General features: G+C 41.4%; 2 protein-coding genes across 2 annotated transcripts in view; one reads left to right on the top strand and one right to left on the bottom strand.

Annotated features, from left to right (window-relative positions):
* The window catches only part of LOC106995211 (uncharacterized), an 85,861-nt gene that overhangs the window by 58,712 nt on the left and 8,388 nt on the right, over positions 1–18,761 (top strand). The gene's annotated exons all lie outside the window — the stretch shown is intronic.
* The window catches only part of KDM5C (lysine demethylase 5C), an 80,114-nt gene that overhangs the window by 4,611 nt on the left and 56,742 nt on the right, over positions 1–18,761 (bottom strand). Inside the window, exon 28 of the transcript XR_013412919.1 lies at positions 571–659. The gene's annotated coding sequence lies outside the window, so the exon portion shown is untranslated. The remainder of the gene's footprint in view (positions 1–570; positions 660–18,761) is intronic.

Below are 18,761 nucleotides of genomic sequence, written 5' to 3' on the forward strand. Positions count from 1 at the left end.
ATAGTCTCTGCTGGTGGTAGATTAGACACTCAGCAGTGGTCATAGGTTGGCTTTCATGAATGGGAGTGCATGTTGCTGAGCCCATGCATAACCTCCATCCCTGGCACCATGGCCACTTTGTTCATGAACCCATTGGGCAATGAGGGGATAGCTGGGGAAGGAGGCTAACTGGTATTCACAGAAATGATTATTCTGTCCACTTGACTCTTAAAATCCTCCTCTGCTGAGGTCACCTTTGGTGAGGATTCACATGGGACATAAATATCTTCACTTTTTTTGACCCACATAAGGAAGTCTATCCATATACCTTTTCCTCAGATTTCCTTGTCACTAGTTTTCCAACATGTTCCTCCCAAGTCCCTGACCATCTAACCAGACCATTCGTCACACCCCACAAATCAGTATATGATTGCATATCTATCCCTTTCTCCTTCCAAGCAAAGAGAACAACTAGGTGCACTGCTTGGGAGTTCTACCCACTGGGAGGATTTCCTTTCACTGTCCTTCAGGGATGTCCTAGGAAGGGGTGATAGTGCTGCAGCTGTCCACTTTGGGGTGGTGCCTACATACCATGCAGAACCATCTGTAAACCAGGCCCAAGTCTTCTCTTCCTCTGTCAGCTGACTGTTGGGAACTCCCCATGAGGCCACAGGTGCAGACTGGGAGAGAGAAGACTGTGTATCAGGAGTGGAAACCATGAGCATTTGGGCCACTTCTTCATGTAGCTTGTGCCTTCAGGGCCTGCTCAGGCCCCATCATATATTTACCACTTCCATTTGGTGATGGAGCACTGGTGTGCACACCCAACTTTATGGCTTGCTGGGTCAGATAACACCCAGATCATGATGGGCAGCTCAGGTCACATGGTAACTTGGTGGCCTATGGTCAAGTGTTGTTTCTACTAAAACCCAGTAGCAGATCAAGAGCTGTTCTCAGTAGGAGAGTGGTTATCTGCAGGAGATGGCAAGTCTTTGCTCTAAAATCCTAAGGGCCTGAGCTGTGGTTCACCTATGGGGGCCTGCCAAGAGCTCCAAACAACATCCCTAAATGCCACTGTCATTTCAAGCACCACTGTCATTGGATCTGCTGGATCATATGCCTCAAGTGGCAGAGCAGCTTGTAGAGCATCCTGGAGCTGTTGCAGAGCCTTCTCTTATTCTGGAGCCCACTCAAAACTAGCAGCTTTTCAGGTCGCTTCATAAATAGGCCAGAGAAACAAAGCCATATGAGTAATATGTTGCCTCCAAAATCCAAGGAGGTCCTACATATTAGTCTGTTTTCACACTGCTAATGAAGACATATCTGAGACTGGGTAATTTATAAAGGAAAGAGATTTAATTGACTCCCAGTTCCACATGGCTGAGGAGGCGTCACAATCGTAGTGGAAGGGGAATGAGGAGCAAAGTCACATCTTACATAGTGGCAGGCAAGAGCTTCTGCAGGGGAACTCCCATTGACAAAATCATCAGATCTCGTGAGACTTATTTGCTACCACAGAACAGTATGGGGGAAACTGCCCCATGATTCAGTTGGCTCCACCTGGCCCCACCCTTGACACGTGGGGATGATTACAATTCAAGGTGAGATTTGGGTGGGGACACAGTCAAACCATATCACCCTACTAGGTGTTGTGCCTCATTTTTTGGTTTTAGGAGGGCCCAGATGCAACAACTTACCCTTCATTTTAGTGGGAATATCTCTGGCCAGGCACAATGGTTCATGCCGGTAATCTTAGCACTTTGGGAGGCCAAGGCAGACAGATCACTTGATCTTAAGAGTTTGAGACCAGCCTGCACAACATACCGAGACTCTGTCTCAAAAAAATTAAAAAATCAGCTGGGCATGGTGGCTCATGCCTGTAATCCCAGCACTTAGGGAGGCCGAGGCAGGCAGATTGCTTGAGGTCAGGAGTTCGAGATCAGCCTGGCTAACATGGTGAAACCCCGTCTCTACTAAAAATACAAAAATTATCTGGGCATGGTGGTACGCACCTGTAGTTCCAGTTACTTGGGAGGCCGAGGCAGGAGAATCACTTGAACCCGAGAGGCAGAGGTTGCAGTGAGCCTAGATTGTGCCACTGCACTCCAGCCTGGGCAACAAGAGTGAGACTCCATCTCAAAAAAAGCAAACAAAAAAAAAATCAAATAGAAGGAGTATCTCAATATGCCCGACACCACTGAAGCCCTAGGAATTTCACTGAGGTAGAAGGTCCCTGGAGTTTTTTTTGGATTTATTTTCCACTCTTTGTCATGCAATTATCTTACCAATGTCTAGAGTAGGTACTAGTTCTCACTAAATCCAATCACCATAATCTCATTGATATCATGGACCAGTGTGATATCTCTTGAAAGGGAAAAATGATCAAGATGCCACTGGGTGCAGTGGCTCATGCCTGTAATCCCATCACTTTGGGAGGCCAGTGCAGGAGGATTGCTTGAGCCCAGGAGTTTAAGACCAGCCTGGGCAATGTATTGAGACCCTGTTTCTACAAAAAAATTTTTAAAAATTAGCCACATGTGGTGATACATGCCTGGGGTTCTAGCTACTCGGGAAGCTAAAGAGGGAAGATTGTTTTAGCGTGGGATGTCGGGGCCGCAGTGTGCTCTGATCATGCCACTGCACTTCAGCCTGGGTAAGAGAATGAGACCCTGTCTCAAAAAAAAAAAAAAGATCCCTGTGAACTAAATTATGACATAGTGTTGGAGAGTTGATGTATCCCTAATGTAGGCAGTGAAGGTGTATTTCTGGCCTTTCCAAATGAAAGCAAACTGCTTCTGATGGGTTTTATGGACAGGGATGGAGAAAAGGGCATTTGCCAGATCAATAGCTGTATACCAAGTACCTGGGGATGTGTTAATTTGCTCAAGCAGTGAAACCACATCTGGCACAGTGGCTGCAATTAGAGACACCACTGGGTTAAACTTAATCTAGTGTCATCCTCCAAGATCCATCTGTCTTCCGCACAGGAGAAATAGGAGGGTTCAATGGGGATGTGGTGGGAATCACCACTGTAAGAGTTAAAGCGGAAAGAAACACAAAATGTGGCTTAACAGTTAAAGACAGATTTATTTTAAGAAAATAAACCTGAGAGGGGCTTCTGGCCAATTTCAGTCAGGAGCACTTTCTCTTACAGACTAAGAGTTATATATTGGTTTTAGGGTGAGGGGGCTTATTACAAGCTTGGAATGTTTCTGTGTGGGGGAGAAGTTTTACGGTGGAGTTAAAATGTCTCTGGGCAGAGGGGAGGTTATCTTTGGGCTGACATCTTTCCGGCCAGAAGAGATTTATCTCGAGGCTGGCATCTTCCCACCCAGAGGGGGTTTATCTGAGGGCTAGCATGTTTCTGGTTGGGGAGGAGTTCGGGGTGTTTCTGGTTGGAGATGTTGTTTGTGGTTTACGGTCGTGCTGACCTTAGCCATTACGCTGATGCCCTTTGGATTTAGGCAGTTTTTTATTAAGGTGAATTTTAAAATGACAGTGCTTGTTCAAGATGGCAGTACTCCTGCTCTGTCAACCACACCTGTATCTTTCAAGTCCTTAATGTTGGCACTAATTTCTGCAGTCCCCTAGGAACCTGGTATTGCTTTTGATATATTATTTTCCTAGGTAGAGGCAGTTCTATTGACTTCCACTTGACCTTTCTCACCACAATAGCCCTCACCCCACAGGTCAGACAACCAGTGTGGGATTGTCAGCTGCTGAGTATATCTGTTTCAATTACACATTTTAGAACTGGGGAAATAACCACAGCACGGGATTGGGTATCCACTTGGTCCACTGTGATATGGACATGAGCTAAAATTCCGTTCATACTGTAACCTCCATAAGCCACTATTCTGACGTGATCACAGTGATATTTTGGGTCTCCTGGAGTAAATGTCAAAGCCTGTCTCCAGTAATTCCCAAAAGGTCTGATTATTTCCTTTTCCTCAATGCAGTTATCCTAGTTAAAGGCTATAGGTACCCTTTGGTGAAGGCTGAAAGATACAGCATAGATTTTAGATAGTTTTCTGGGGTTCTTAAGGAAGACTCAGTCTCCCCTTCATTCAAGGTATTCTAGGTCTCTAAGCTGGCTCAAGCCTGGAAATATTGTTTTTAATAGAACATCAAATACCAAACTAAATTTATTTTGCTAAGAGAAATTGATGAACTAAAAGAGAAATAAGTACAGTCTAAATTTTAGATATATGGGGAAAAACCCTGAGATTACTAATTGTGTATCGCAGTCCTCTTATGTACATCCTGAAAATGATGGTATCAATATAATACGTACAGTGGATTTACATTTTAAACTTGATCTGTTACCTTTGAATATTTGTCTTACACTGAAAACAAATTCTGACATCTTCAGGAAACCAATATGAATAAGCTAAATATTGACTTAAAATAGTTAAACCCCTTAATAACTTCCTTCAAATAGTTTCTATTATTTCACTGCTTAAGTTCAGCGTTTGAATAACAAAGGTAACATAAGTACTTAAGATCTCAAAGGCCCATTACATTCTATTAATAACGACCAAACAACGTATTTACTGAAAATAGTATTTTTTCTTTGCCTTCCAGTTTTACACTTTTTAAAAACACAAAATTGGACAAGATCAAATAACTAGGTGGTAAAACACTGACTTTAAAAAATTACATCTTTAAACCCATGAGAATTATAATTCAAAGTATGGCCTTTGGGGGCAACCTATAAACCTTTGACCCTTTCTTAACACTGACACTATGTGACTGACTTTTCACAAAGAAAACACAAATGCCATTAAGAAAGTGTATTTTTCCTTGACACACTCTGCAGTCTTGGTTAACAGACTCTGAGGCTCCAAACATGTAAACAGTTTATCCTGTATTATGAAAGAGCAAAGTTGTGATAGCAATATAATGAACAATAAAGTATAGTTCTCCCAACAAAGAGCTAAAGATTGAGAAGTGCTGCATTCTTGAAGTCGGTTCAGTTTTACTCAAGCTTACTTTAGGTAATCAAAACCTAGAGCAATGAGCTTAGGTAAAACTTACTAAGGAATACTGAAAGCTAGATTTATTTGCTGCATTTATCTTCATTGTGGACAACACGATTAGAAATCCCAGAATCAGAGATGAAAGCATAGTTTTTCCTGAGATTCAATACTATGCCGGAACCCCACCCCCACCCCCTTGAAAACCAATATATTCCATTTCAGCCTTCACAGGTCGACTAATAAAAAAGTCTCATAATTCAGGCACACACTTTGGCCAAGTTTAGCCTTATCACATCTAAAAAAAATTCATGTATAAAACAAGTTTCAGTTCAAAAATATAGTTTACTTTTTAAGAAGAACCTGCAGGAAATATGAAAATAATTAAATCTGGTAGAAAGGAACTGTTACACCTGCCTGTAATTGAGGAGGCCGAGGCAGGCAGATCATTTGAGCTCAAGAGTTCGAGATCAGCCTGCCTAATGTACATTATAGTGTCATTAGGTACAGCCGTTCTCCAGGCAGCTTGTTTTACTGTTTAGACCGAGGTACTCAACACAGATTTCCTAATTCATGTTACTAAGAGGCACCCTTCAAGTGCTCCATTTCCATTGCTTGGTGCTCCAAAAACCATGCTGGCCCTGCTGCCCTGTCCTTTCAAAGAAGCATAATGGCCAGCTATTCTGGACAAAGAGCGAGATCTTTGGAGATTTTTTCTTCTAGAAGATTAAGAAATCTTTAAGACTTATAGGTTCAGACATACATTCATTACAACAGTCTAGATTGCTTCAAAATATGAAATGAGGCCGGATGCAGAGGCTCACGCCTGTAATCCCACCACTTTGGGAGGCCGAAGCGGGTGGATCACGAGGTCAGGAGATCGAGACCATCCTGGTTAACACAGCAAAACCCCATCTCTACTAAAAATACAAAAAATTAGCTGGGCATGGGTGCAGGCGCCTGTAGTGTCAGCTACTTGGGAGGCTGAGGCAGGAGAATGGCATGAACCCAGGGGGCGGAGCTTGCAGTGAGCCGAGATAGTGCCACTGCACTCCAGCCTGGGCGACAAAGCAAGACTCCATCTCAAAAAAAAAAAAAAGAAAAGAAAAAATATATATATATAATGAAGCTGAAATTAACTTTTACATTTAATTTTATACCTCAAATTTCTATATCACTAAGATGCCAATGTTTTAATGAGAAAGAAAATAGAGTATAAAATTCAGTATCACCTATTTGTCTCAACTACAAGTACAGTGAGTATTAAACAACAATGATAATATGGGAACGAAAACTTGTAGATTTGCCCAAATTAACTTTATTTCTCCAAATTTGAGGTGTATGGCAAGCTGAATGTTTGTTCTCTCTGCAATTGTTAGTTACATTATCAGCTTAACACTTTCAAACACTGCGGGAGGCATTTCTCTGTTCACACAGACTTAAGCACATATATACTGAGCTATAAATAGTTTGCCTTCCACGTTTGGTCTCTATTGGACTGAACGAAGGGGGGCGAACATGGGAATAAAATACAAGAGACAAAAGAGTATATTTGGAAGAAGGGGTCAGGGGGTACCTTGCCTCTAGTGGACAAGGGCCCTGAGCTTTACACAGCCCTCCATATTTATTAGGCAAAAGAGCGAAATAGCGGGGTGGTGGGGGTGTGATTGTCGGGTAAGTGTCAGTTGGCCGTTTGAACTACACACCTAGGGCAGTGGGGCCAGCACAAGCTGGGGCCAAAACAAGCTGCTTGGAGAACAGCAGGCTTTGAACTACATCCTTTAAATAGGCGCTAATTTTCTCCATAGGTAACTTCAAGGAGCCATCAGGGAGTGATGTCCCTCAGCAAACCTTTTGGTGGCAGGACAGTGTGAGTTTGCCCACATCCTGCATTCATGATAAACAGTTTGCTGTTTGATCATATAGCCTCCAGCGAAATGCTGAGTTGGTTACGTCCCACGGGCCTTCAGCTCCCTGCATATCCCCCTTTTTGTTTATGTGTTAATGGAAAGAATATAAGTCCAGGCTGGGCAACTCTTATTATCCAATTGGTGGTCCATCAAATTTTACAGAAAATGTAGCATTAGAGCTGTGTCGTGACTCTTATCAGCCCTCTCTCCGTCTTTGCACTCAGGCTCAGCTGGCTCATGGCTCGTACCAGAGGGACCAGGCCCATGGTTGGCCATCCTGGGTTCCTCCAGTCTCCCGTTCCATGATTGCATGCACAGTTTGTCCATCTCCTGTAAACACACAAGCATACCATCTTCCCCACATCAGTAAATCCACCAGACCTTTCCATTGTCCTTCTTTTGGGGATTTCCATAACACTTTCGGATAAACTTTCCTCTTCCTCTAACACTTGCCAGTGTCTTTTTGCTGGAGTCTTACCATCCGTACCAGGAGTCAATAAATTTACAGTAAATAAGGCTAAATGTAGTTTTGATTGAGGTGGTAGTTGGCCTCATATGCCCCCTTTTGTCTTTTCAACATGCATTATAATGTTTGATGTGCCTGCTCTATGCCTTGTCCTCTAGGATTATAAGGAATTCCTGTTTTATGGGTTATAGCCCAAAGCTGTAAGAAATTTTGAAAAGCATGACTAGTATAAGCGGGTCCACTGTTAGTTTTTAATTGTTTAGGAATTCCCATATAAGCAAATAATGACAGACAATGTTGCTGTACATGACCAGCTGTCTCACCTATTTGGCATGTAGCATGCAGCATTTGAGAATAAGTGTCTATAGTCACATGAACATAGCTAAGCTTGCCAAAGGTTGCTATGTGTGTAACATCCATTTGCCAAATTTCATCGGGAGCCAAACCTCGTGGGTTACAGCCTTCTACAGGTGTGGCTCCAGGGAGATGCTGGCAAATAGGACAGGCTTGTATTATATAGCCCTAGCTTGACTGCGAGATAAATGGAACATGCGAGTAAGGGCGGAAGTATTTTGGTGCAGAAGTGCATGAGACGCTTGAGCTTGCTGAAACAGAACCAATTAGTTTGTCTGCTTTCTCATTACTTAGAGATAGTGGCCCAGGAAGTTGTATGTGAGAGTGAATATGAGAGGCCGGGCGCGGTGGCTCAAGCCTGTAATCCCAGCGCTTTGGGAGGCCGAGACCGGTGGATCACGAGGTCAGGAGATGGAGACCATCCTGGCTAACACGGTGAAACCCCCGTCTCTACTAAAAAAATACAAAAAAAAAAAACTAGCCGTGCGAGGTGGCGGGCGCCTGTAGTCCCAGCTACTCGGGAGGCTGAGGCAGGAGAATGGCCTGAACCCGGGAGGCGGAGCTTGCAGTGAGCTGAGATCCGGCCACTGCACTCCAGCCTGGGCGACAGAGCGAGACTCCGTCTCAAAAAAAAAAAAAAAAAAGAGAGTGAATATGAGAAATATGAAAAGGAGCTGTACGAGAACAAATAACTTATTGAAGTCTTAAAAATAAATTAAGCAGTTCAGGGTCTAGTGTACTTCTAATTGTAGCAGTTTTTATGCAACTGGCTACATTTATAACCTAAGCTGAATCACAGACAATGTTGATAGGATCTGAAGCTGTGAGCTGTAAAACCTGAGTGACTGCAATTAGCTTTGAGCGTTGAGCAGAAACCCCAGAGGTCATTATTGTTTTTGGACCTTTTTGGAACAACAAATACTGGTGAATTTTAGGGACTTTTCTATATGTTCTGCATTTAATTGCTCTTTTACCAACAGATGAAGTTGATCTAGCGTCTTATGTGTTAGGGGCCATTGATCCACCCACACAGGTTTGTCACTAAGCCATGCTAATGGTAAGGCAGTGGGCAGAGGAGAAATATCATGATCCCCGTCAGAAATCCTGACATTCTAGCCCTTTTTTATTTGTTTTTCCAGTTACTGATATTGGGTTAGGATTTCATTGTAGAAATTTTCTTAAACCTTTTTCCTTTTGATATCCCATGTCTTTCAACATTTTAAATCCTGAGTTATTAAAGTTTTCATTTGTAAGTCTCATATCCCATGCTGTAAGTAAGTCTCGACCCCATAAATTGATAGCTATATTTGCAACATAAGGCTGAAAAGTATATGACTGTCCATCTGGACCAAAACAAGATAAAATCTCAGCACTTTGTTGAACACTTTGAGCTGTTCCTATACCCACTAGGGACATAGAAGTTAATTGTAAGGGCCAGGATGGGGGCCAATTGTCTTTAAATATTACTGATACATCAGCTCCCGTATTCATAAGCCCATAAAATTTCTTTTCTTTAATTTGTACTACACAGATGGGTCTATTAGAGGCTATGGGTTAGGATAGACAGATTTCCTGTATAGTTGTGCTCCCAAATCCTTTATTTCCTCATTTCTCCTTTTGTGGAGAAGGGTGTAATTTGCAGGGAATAAGCAATAATTAGCAATATATTCTCTTGGTTCAAAACCCCAAAGATTTTGTGACATTAAAACTACTTGAATTTCTCCTTCATAATCGGAGTCCATCACTTCTGGGACTACAGTGATGCCTTGCAAGTTAAGATGGCTTTTGCCTAAAATTAGTCCCATGTATCCTGTTGGTAAAGGTCCCCAAATACCAGTGGGAACTTTGATAGGTTTGTCTCCACCAACTAATGTGATTTTTTCCTCTGGTGGGTAGATTTAATTCTACGCTTCCTGGTGTTTCTGGGGTGAGGGAATCAATGTGCCTCCGGGAACCCATTCCTGAAACGGGGTTGAGATCTGTACTGGGAATGCCCTCATTGTTTGTGGGGCCCGGGTTCAGGGCCCGGGTTCAGGTCCCTGTCTCATTTCCTGGCAGGGGGGTGCCATTTTGATGAAATTTTGAGCAGCACTGATTAGTCCAGTGATTTCCTTTGTTACAGCGAGGACAAAGTCCTCCAGTGGGGTTTTTTCCAGTGGGGTTGGGGGGTGGGGGGGAACAGCATTGTAAGGTCCTTTCTGTCCTGAAATCTGGCAACATTCCTTTTTAAAATGTCCAGTCTTTCCACAATTATAACATTTTCCCATTTTAGGGTTTCACCCTTGGCTTCTTTTAGATTTGTCAACTGCTAAATTAGCCATTGCTTGCGCTAACATTGCAGACCGATGAAGCTCAGTTCCTACATCCTGACAAGCTCTGAGAAAATTTCCCAAGTTTTTTGTACACCTCCCTGGTGCCAATGCATGTTTGCATTCTCAAAAGCTAGAGTTAAGGTTAGCCACGGTATGAGGAATCTGATGCTTCACTGCCTCTTGTAATCTTGCAAGAAATTGCGCATAGGGTTCCTGTGATCCTTGCATAATATGTAAAAAGGATTATACTGGGACTCCCTCTTCAGGAATTGTGGCCCAGGCTTATTTAGCAGCCTGTGCACACTGCTGATAAGCAGTTAACGTTCCAGGTCTGAGTAAGGGCCGTTACCTAACAGCATATCCTCTGTAATGTCTCCGTGTCCAGCAACACGGTTCTGTCTAGCCTGGTTTGCACACACTTTTTGTCAATTTAAATTCCATGTCAGATATGCACTCACAGACACGCAAGTTCGCGCCAAGTGTTTCACATCAAAGGGCAAAAGACGCATAGCACCAAACACAGCTTCTAGCAATCCTAAGGTGAATGGGCTTTGTACGCCATTATTTACCACCCTCACTTTTAATTCCTTTAACAACTTAAACTCTAGTGGAGTGTGTTCATGAATAACCTACTGTGGATTATTTGGATCAGGCCTTACAGAAATAGGAAAAGGGCAAGGTCCTAAGGGCTCTCCAGCTATGGCAGAAGACGGTAAAATTCTTTGTATTGGGCTATTTCTGCTACCAAAGGAGGCAGTACAGATGTTTCTGCAATTGGAGGAGGTGGTATAGGCCAATTTTTATCCTCCCTCTCCTGTTTTTCATTTTCAGTTGGAGCTGTAGGTGGGACAACAGATTCTTTCAGATTTTTAGACTTAGCCTGCTGTCCAGCAAAATAATAAGGAGATAATGGCAGAAGTACAGTACGAATTAAACTCCAAGGGGAGAAAACAGAAGAATCAACTTTAAGACCTTTTGGATGAGCCTGTTTTAATCCTTCTCCTGTCCTATCCCAATTTTCCACATCAAGAGTGCCTGCCTGTGGAAACCATGGGTTATGTGTAATAACCTTTTGTGGCTTCTGCAGGAGGTTAGTGTCTGCGAATTAACCTGAGCTCTAGACTGTCTCAACAGAACTTTAAGCAACTGCACATAATGTTTTTCTTTAATAGACAAATGCTTCCCCTTGTTACCCTGATTCAGAAAACTTTCCGTTCCCAGTACTTCTTTAAAGCACTGCTCCCAGTACCTCTTTATGGCACTGACCTTATATCCACTGCCGACAGACTCATCCCGGGGTCCCCGTTTGCCTTGTCAAATTCAGTTCCTCTGCTCCAGCAGACCTTCTTCGTTCACGTCCTCGAAGTCCCTGTTCTGGGGCGCCACTATGCCGCTGACCTATTGGACTGAACAAAGTGGGGCAAACGCGGGAATAAAAGACAAGAGACAAAAGAGTATATTTGGAAGAAGGGGTCAGGGGTACCTTGCCTCTGGTGGACAAGGGCTCTGATCTTTACACAGCCCTCCGTATTTATTAGGCAAAAGAGATAGAAATGGGGGTGGGAGGGTGATTTTCAGGTAATTGTCAGTTGGCTGTTTGGTTCACAGCAGGCTTGCGAGACTGTATCCTTTGAACAGTAGGCGCTAATTTTCTCAGTAGATAACTTCAAGGAGCCTGGCATTACCAGGGAGTAATGTCCGTCAGCAAACCTTTTGGTGGCGGGGCAATGTGAGTTTGCCCACATCCTGCATTCATGATAAACTGTTTGTTTTCTGATCATATAGCCTCCAGCGGAATGCCAAGTTGGTCACGTCCCACGGGCCTTCGGCTCCCTGCAATTTTATACCTTAAATGTCTATATCACTAAGATGCCAATGTTTTAATGAAAAAGAAAAGAGAGTATAAAATTCAGTATCACTTATTTGTCTCAACTACAAGTACAGTGAGTATTAAACAACGACAATACAGTAACGAAAACAGAACTTGTAGATTTGCCCAAATTAACTCTGTTTTTCCAAATTTGAGGTGTATGGCAAGTTGAATGTTTGTTCTTTCAGCAATTGTTAGTTACATTATCGGCTTAACATTTTCAAACACTGCGGGAGGCATTTCTCTGTTCACATAGACTTAAGTACATATATACTGAGCTGTAAATAGTTTGCCTTCCATGTTTGGTCTCTAAGCACTAAATAGGTAGACTTCAAATCAGTCTATGTTACCCAGTGACCCTCTCTTCAGAGGCATCAGTAATGCATTTGGCAAATGTCTCGAAACATGAATTGTAAATTGACATAGGTACAACCTTGATAGTAAGAGTCCCAAATACGTATTTTTTTAAATGTTAACCTTAGGGGGAAAAATTATAATGATCATCAGCTCTATTTCCTGAAAATTCATCTCTGCAAGTCACAGCTCCACATTTACATACAGTTCTGACCCTCTTTTTGGCTGGGCTATGGTCAATAGAATCTGAAGATATATCTCCAGAACCTTTCATTTGATAATCAAAAGTCAGCTCTTCTCCAGCATTTTTGGTTCTCGTGGAAAACAGTGCTATTCAGGGAAGACGAGTATTGTTGTAGGAGTTATTAAGAAATTATTTTAGGCAGATAGAGAGTAAAAGGGGTCCTTGGGAAGTTTTCATTTTTTAAAGCATCTCCGGAAAAGTTTCTTGTAAAGCCCCGGCTCTTAGAGCCAGGCTGTAAACCCAACTCCTCCCAAAGTTGGTTCAGCCTATGCCCAGTGATTGGCAAGGACAGCTTGAGAGCTGGAAACAAAATGAAGTTGTTTGGGTCGGATCTCTTTCACTGTCTCACTCACAATTTTGCAACGACAGTTTCAAAAGCTACCTATCACTCCTTTGAAAATACCTTGTACACTGGCGGTTAAGTCATAACCTAATTAAGGCTCATTGGTTTCACCTCTGAGGTTACTCTTTGTAAAGTTCAAAAGCCAAACATCTTAACTGCTTGGCGTGGCTGAAGTCAAGTAAGTAACAAGGGATTTTAAAAGATTTTCTTAAAGAGCGCTCAGCTTAATTAAAAGTGAATATTCAAGTTTTAGGTATATTTAAAAGGCCTTTATGTTTTTCTTTTCTTGGATCTTGTTTTCTGGAAGAAGAAGGTTCTTCTCAGTCGGCTGAATTATTTTTCTCCTTTTTTTTTTTTTTTTTTTTTTCTGTCTTGCCATTCTTAATGCATGCATTAAAGGCCCTGAGATAACTTCTGGTAGCATGGGATTCCTTGGGAAAAACAGAGGAGGTGCCACAGACCCCGTTTTAGGGAAAACCCTGTTTTCCTCATGAAACCCCAGGAATTAAAAGCAAATAGATCCCTCTCAAAATCAAAAGCTCTGTTCTGTTTTGCATTGTGTTATCTGATGGTTTTGAGTTTTGCAGTATCAGAAATTACTCCGCATTGTAAGAGAGCTTTGGTGTATAATAACTAGGTAAAAAATACACTGTAAGGGATGGCTAATAATAGTTATAAATCAGAAAAGCATGCTCTTGGCCACCTGAAAAATAAGGAGACATCCCCACTCCCCACTGGGAGATGAGACTCCCGTCAGGGATGGGCTAATTACAAAATAAGCCAGTTGGCTTTGGGTTGCCTTGCAATGAAATGCATGGTAGAAGCACTACACTGTCTTCTCCCATAGTATCTATATGGTCTTTTCATAAACTAAGCATTGAAATAAAAGCATAGCAAGGAGGTCTTAAAACACTACTCTGCCTTTTAGTAAAAGGGTTATAAAAAGTTTGTAGAAATTTCACTTCATGGTCAAGTTGGTTAGGATTAGATAGAATGATCTATAAGGTTTTATTTAAACCAATTAGGGTTAACATTAACAAACTAATACAAGGGTAAAACTTGGCTTTAAACAGGATTTCCGTGTCATAGTAAAGGCTAATAAAATGTTTTTGCCTTTCAAGTCATCATTTTGGCAAAATAATTTATGGCAGTCTGGGAATTGTCCTTGCTAATGCCTGGCTTTTTGGATGGTTCATAGGGCCTCTGAAACATTTTTAAAAAGAGGTAAACAGCGGGAGGCTGAGGCAGGAGAATGGCGTAAACTCAGGAGGCGGAGCTTGCAGTGAGCTGAGATCCGGCCACTGCACTCCAGCCTGGGCGGCAGAGCGAGACTCCGTCTCAAAAAAAAATAAATAAAAGAGGTAATCAGGATTATTTGGCATGTTTAGTCACATGAGATTGCCAAAATGATGTCCAATCTTCTTTAAGTTATATTTTGGTGAATAATACTAATATATGTTCAAAAATTGTACGGGATTTCTAAAATTCTAATGTCTTAAGTATATGCTATCAATCATAATTAAAGGTAAAGTTATTGTAAACCGTGGATATACACAAATTTCTTTTGTCAGTCATGTTTTTAATTGTAACTACCCCGGAAATGTTGCCATTCGCAGACAATTGTCTTGTTTTGTTCCTTCTTAAAAGACAGTTTATAATGAGGCTATATTAAGAACTTTAACAGGTTTTCTCAAATGCAGGTTTTTAATAGCTTTACAGATTGTAACATTGGAATAGAGAAAGAACATAGGAAACTTTTAAAGAACTGACATGGTCACAAATATCAAGCAAAACAAGAGTTAACTAAATGAGCTGCACTCAGAAAGTTAAAGCAAGCCTTTTATCTTTTGCTTGGAATACTGCTGATCCTTGTTTTGTTTTTCAGAGTCAAGGAGAAACTTATTTTAAACCATTCATGGCCTTTAATAATTGAGTAAGGTATACTCCTATGAACAAAATTTAGAGCATGTTTATTTCTCTGCCTGGTTCCTCTGGAATTTGGAAACTATCTGTGAGTACTCTTAACTTATGGCAATATAGTTGTTTGCATCGGTGCAATAAGAATCCATTTTTCTTTATCAGCGGGACACAATTGGAAAAACTGGTTATTTTACCAAGGCTTTAACTGAAAGGGTGTGTTTCTCTTTAAGGAATCAAGCTTGACATGCAGAGCCAATAAAAACCCCTTGGGGAGAACTGGCCTCATACCTTGTCTACACAGTCCCTGCACAGGGTTCCTAACCTGTGGTCAGTAAAGAATGTCACTTTCTAACAGGTCTGGAAGCTCCGAGTTTATCTTGGGACCTCAAGAGGAGAGGATCACCCAGTCCACAGGTATTTGAGGATACAAACCCATTGCTAGGCTCGGCTTTAAAAGTCTTATCTGAAATTCCTTGTGAAACAGTTTCATCAAAGCCAATCCAAAAGGCCTATGTAGAAATAACCATTCTTGCTGCACTTTATGCAAATAATCAGGCCAAATATAAGACTACAGTTTATTCACAATTTGTTTTTACCAAAAATGAGGACTAGAGAGAAAAATGGTGCTCCAAAGCTTATCATACATTTGTCATTAAGTCCTAGTCTCATTAATTGTTTTCAAGCTTTTCGTCTACATTTTAGACTAACCCTGCTTATTCCTGTGAATCAAGTAGTGATCTCCTGCAGCTTGGAAGAAAAAATAAGGGATGGGTAATGTAAAAATCCGGATCAATATACTGGTTCTGGGCAATTATCCTGCAAATTCTGCCAGGTAATAAAAGTGGGTAGGGTGCCCATAACCCGGAGGTTTCTTTGTTTAGGAAAATAAAAGCAAGAAACTTCATAGACCTCTCCAAAGGGGAATTCTATATCTTGACAAGTAAAATTTTAGATGAAAATTATCTACCACACCACACTTATGGAAATTGTTATACTCACTCTATTATTTGCAAAAGGGTTATACACAGTAGCACCTTCTAACTGAAATATTAAACAGAGAGTTTCCATCGCTGTCGTATTTTGCTTAATTATTATCCTTATAGCAGAGATAATAGTTACTAACAAAAAGGAAGCATGAAAGTTTTACTATCACTGAGTCTGGTAGGACTTTTTATTGGGTTTAGTGACGCAGTTTTAAATGAAACATGCTGCTTTTGGATTTATACCTCTAGTAAAGGAAAATTTACAGGTACTTAAAAATCAAATCAAAATTATTGACAGGCTCAGGGAAAATGCCGGCTTCAGCCTCGAGTGGCTACAAACCCTCTTTAAGAAATTCCAGTCTTCTTTATGGAATTGGTTAACCCCTTTATTAAGCCCTCTCTTGCTTATATGTCTTGTATTGATATTTGGACCCTGTATACACAATACTATAACTCGAATTGTTTCTTCTCGCCTAGAAGCAATCAAACTCCAAATGGTGCTGTAAACTGAACCACACATAGACAGGCCATTCTTCCGAGGACCCTTAGATCGATCCCAGGAGGAGCCCTAGCTGCTGTTCCCCATTTGACACCCCTTTTCAGCAGGAAGTAGCCAGAAGGAGTCGCCGCCCAAAATCCCCTAACAGCAGTTAGTGTGGTGTCTCCACAGGGAGTAATGTTGTAGGAGTTATTAAGAAATTATTTTAGGCAGATAGAGAGGAAAAGGGGTCCTTGGGAAGTTTTTGTTTTTTAAAGCATCTCTGGAAAAGTTTCTTATAAAGCCCTGGCTCTTAGAGCCAGGCTGGCAACCTTTGATATGCAAATGTAAGCCATTAGAAACTGGGTCCACCCAGGCCTGGCGTGGTGGCTCACGCCTGTAATCCCAACACTTTGGGAGGCCTAGGCAGATGGATCACCTGAGGTCAGGAGTTCGAGACCAGCCTGGCCAACATGGTGAAACCCTGCCTCTATTAAAAATACAAAAAATTAGCCAGGTGTGCTGCTGCATGTCTGTAATCCCAGCTACTCAGGAGGCTGAGGCAGGACAATCACTTGAACCCAGGAGGCGGAGGTTACAGTGAGCTAAGATCATGCCACTGCACTCCAGCCTGGGCAACAGAGCAAGACTGTCAAAAAAAAAAAAAAAAAAACTAGCCAGGCGTGGTAGCACATCTATAGTCCCAGCTACTTGGGAGGCTGAGATGGGAGGATCACCCTCAACTGGGGATCGCACCACTGCACTCCAGCCTGGGTGACAGACTGAGACCCTGTCAAATAAATGATGTATGTATGTATATATGTATGTGTGTATGTTAACCTCATCCTAAAACATCCTCACACAACATCCAGAATAATGTTTGACCAAATATCTGGGCACCAATGGCACATTCGAGTTGACACATAAAATTAACCCTCACAATACCATACTGTACAACTTTTGGAGTAAAGCTGGAATGTCATCGCATTTCTAAGACTAACTCAGTGTCCACAAATGATGCTTAAGTCATGAGGATCATCTCAGATTTAGATTTGGATGCCTGACAAGCCCTCACTCTTCAGCCTAAATGTCTGATTTGCATGGAAAATTATCAAGAGACGCAACAATGCCAAGCAGACTATTCCAGGTCAAAATAGTCAAATTAATAATTCATAAATTATTGTATGTTTTGAAGGTATCACAAAGTTAAAGAAAAGTTGCAAGAACAGTACAGATAACTTTTTTCCGGAACCATTTGAGAGTCGGTTGCAGACCTGGTGCCCCATCATTTCTGAATATTTTAGTGTGCATTTTCTACAAACGACATTTTCCAGCATAACCACAATGCACCCATCAATGTCATGAAATTAATGTTGGTACATTACTACCACCTAGTCCTCAGACCCTATTCAAATTACACCAGTTATAATAATTTCTCATAATTTATAACAAAATGATCCAAACTAGGAGCATGCATTGCATTTTTATGAATGTTTTAAAACAATTAAGTCTGTGTAGTGAGTGAAGCCACAGTGATAGGAAGATGTAAAGGCTTTGCATCTAGAATTTGCTCTGAAAACCCTGAGATTCAAGTAATACATTATTTCATTTACTGTTTTACACAGAGAAGCCCTCATTTGTAAGAGTTTGCCTTTCTATCTGATTTCCACAGGAAATGATACTATCAATATCATACTCAGAATCTAATTACATACAAGGCACTAACCTCTCACCTGTTTTCAGTTTTGTGTAAAGACAAGGGATCAAAACATCCCTCTCTGCTATTTCATACTTAAGTGTGGGAGCTGATCCAAAGGAAGAACAGTTTCAAAAGTTTGTGAGCAAAAAAATTTAAAAGGTGAAGATTTTTTCCTTGAATGATTCTCACCTGGCAGATCTATGGAAAGATTAGCTGACTTTTTGGATCCCTGAATATAGTTAATAGAAATTTGGAAGGACCATGTCAAAATTAACTAATGTGAACTGACAAAGATTTGGGGTTCAAAGCAAAAATTAAACTTTGGAAAAGTGGGCAAGTACTTAATCAGAAACCAAAAAAAAGGAAAGGTTAGGTGAAAATGGTTTCCAGGTGCTGTTGCTGTTATAGTTTGAATCATAAAGAAAAGTTATTAAAAGTCTGCTGTAACAAACCATCATAGACTGGGTGACTTATAAAGAACAAAAATGTATTTCTCACAGTTCCAGAGGCTGGGAAGTCTAAGATTAAGGCATCGGCAGATTCAGTGTCTGGTGAGGGCCCACTTTCTGGTTCACAGATGGCACCTTCTCACTGTCTCCCCATGTGGAAGGGGCAAGGGGTCTGTCTCTCTTGGTACTCTTTTATTAAGGGCACTAATCCCATCCATGGGGCTCCACCTTCATGACCTATTCACCTCCCAAAGGCCCTACCTGCAGATACCATCGTATGGGGGATTTGATTTCAACCTGTGAATTTCGGGGAAGAGGGACAAACATTCGTTTTGTAGCAAAAGGAGTAGAGTAACATCTGCAAATAACTGGAGGAAAGAATTGTTCTTTTAAAACTATCAAATTGTTCAACGGGACTGAAATG

This window comes from Macaca mulatta, chromosome X (genome assembly GCF_049350105.2).
Source record: "Macaca mulatta isolate MMU2019108-1 chromosome X, T2T-MMU8v2.0, whole genome shotgun sequence".
NCBI lineage: Eukaryota > Metazoa > Chordata > Mammalia > Primates > Cercopithecidae > Macaca > Macaca mulatta.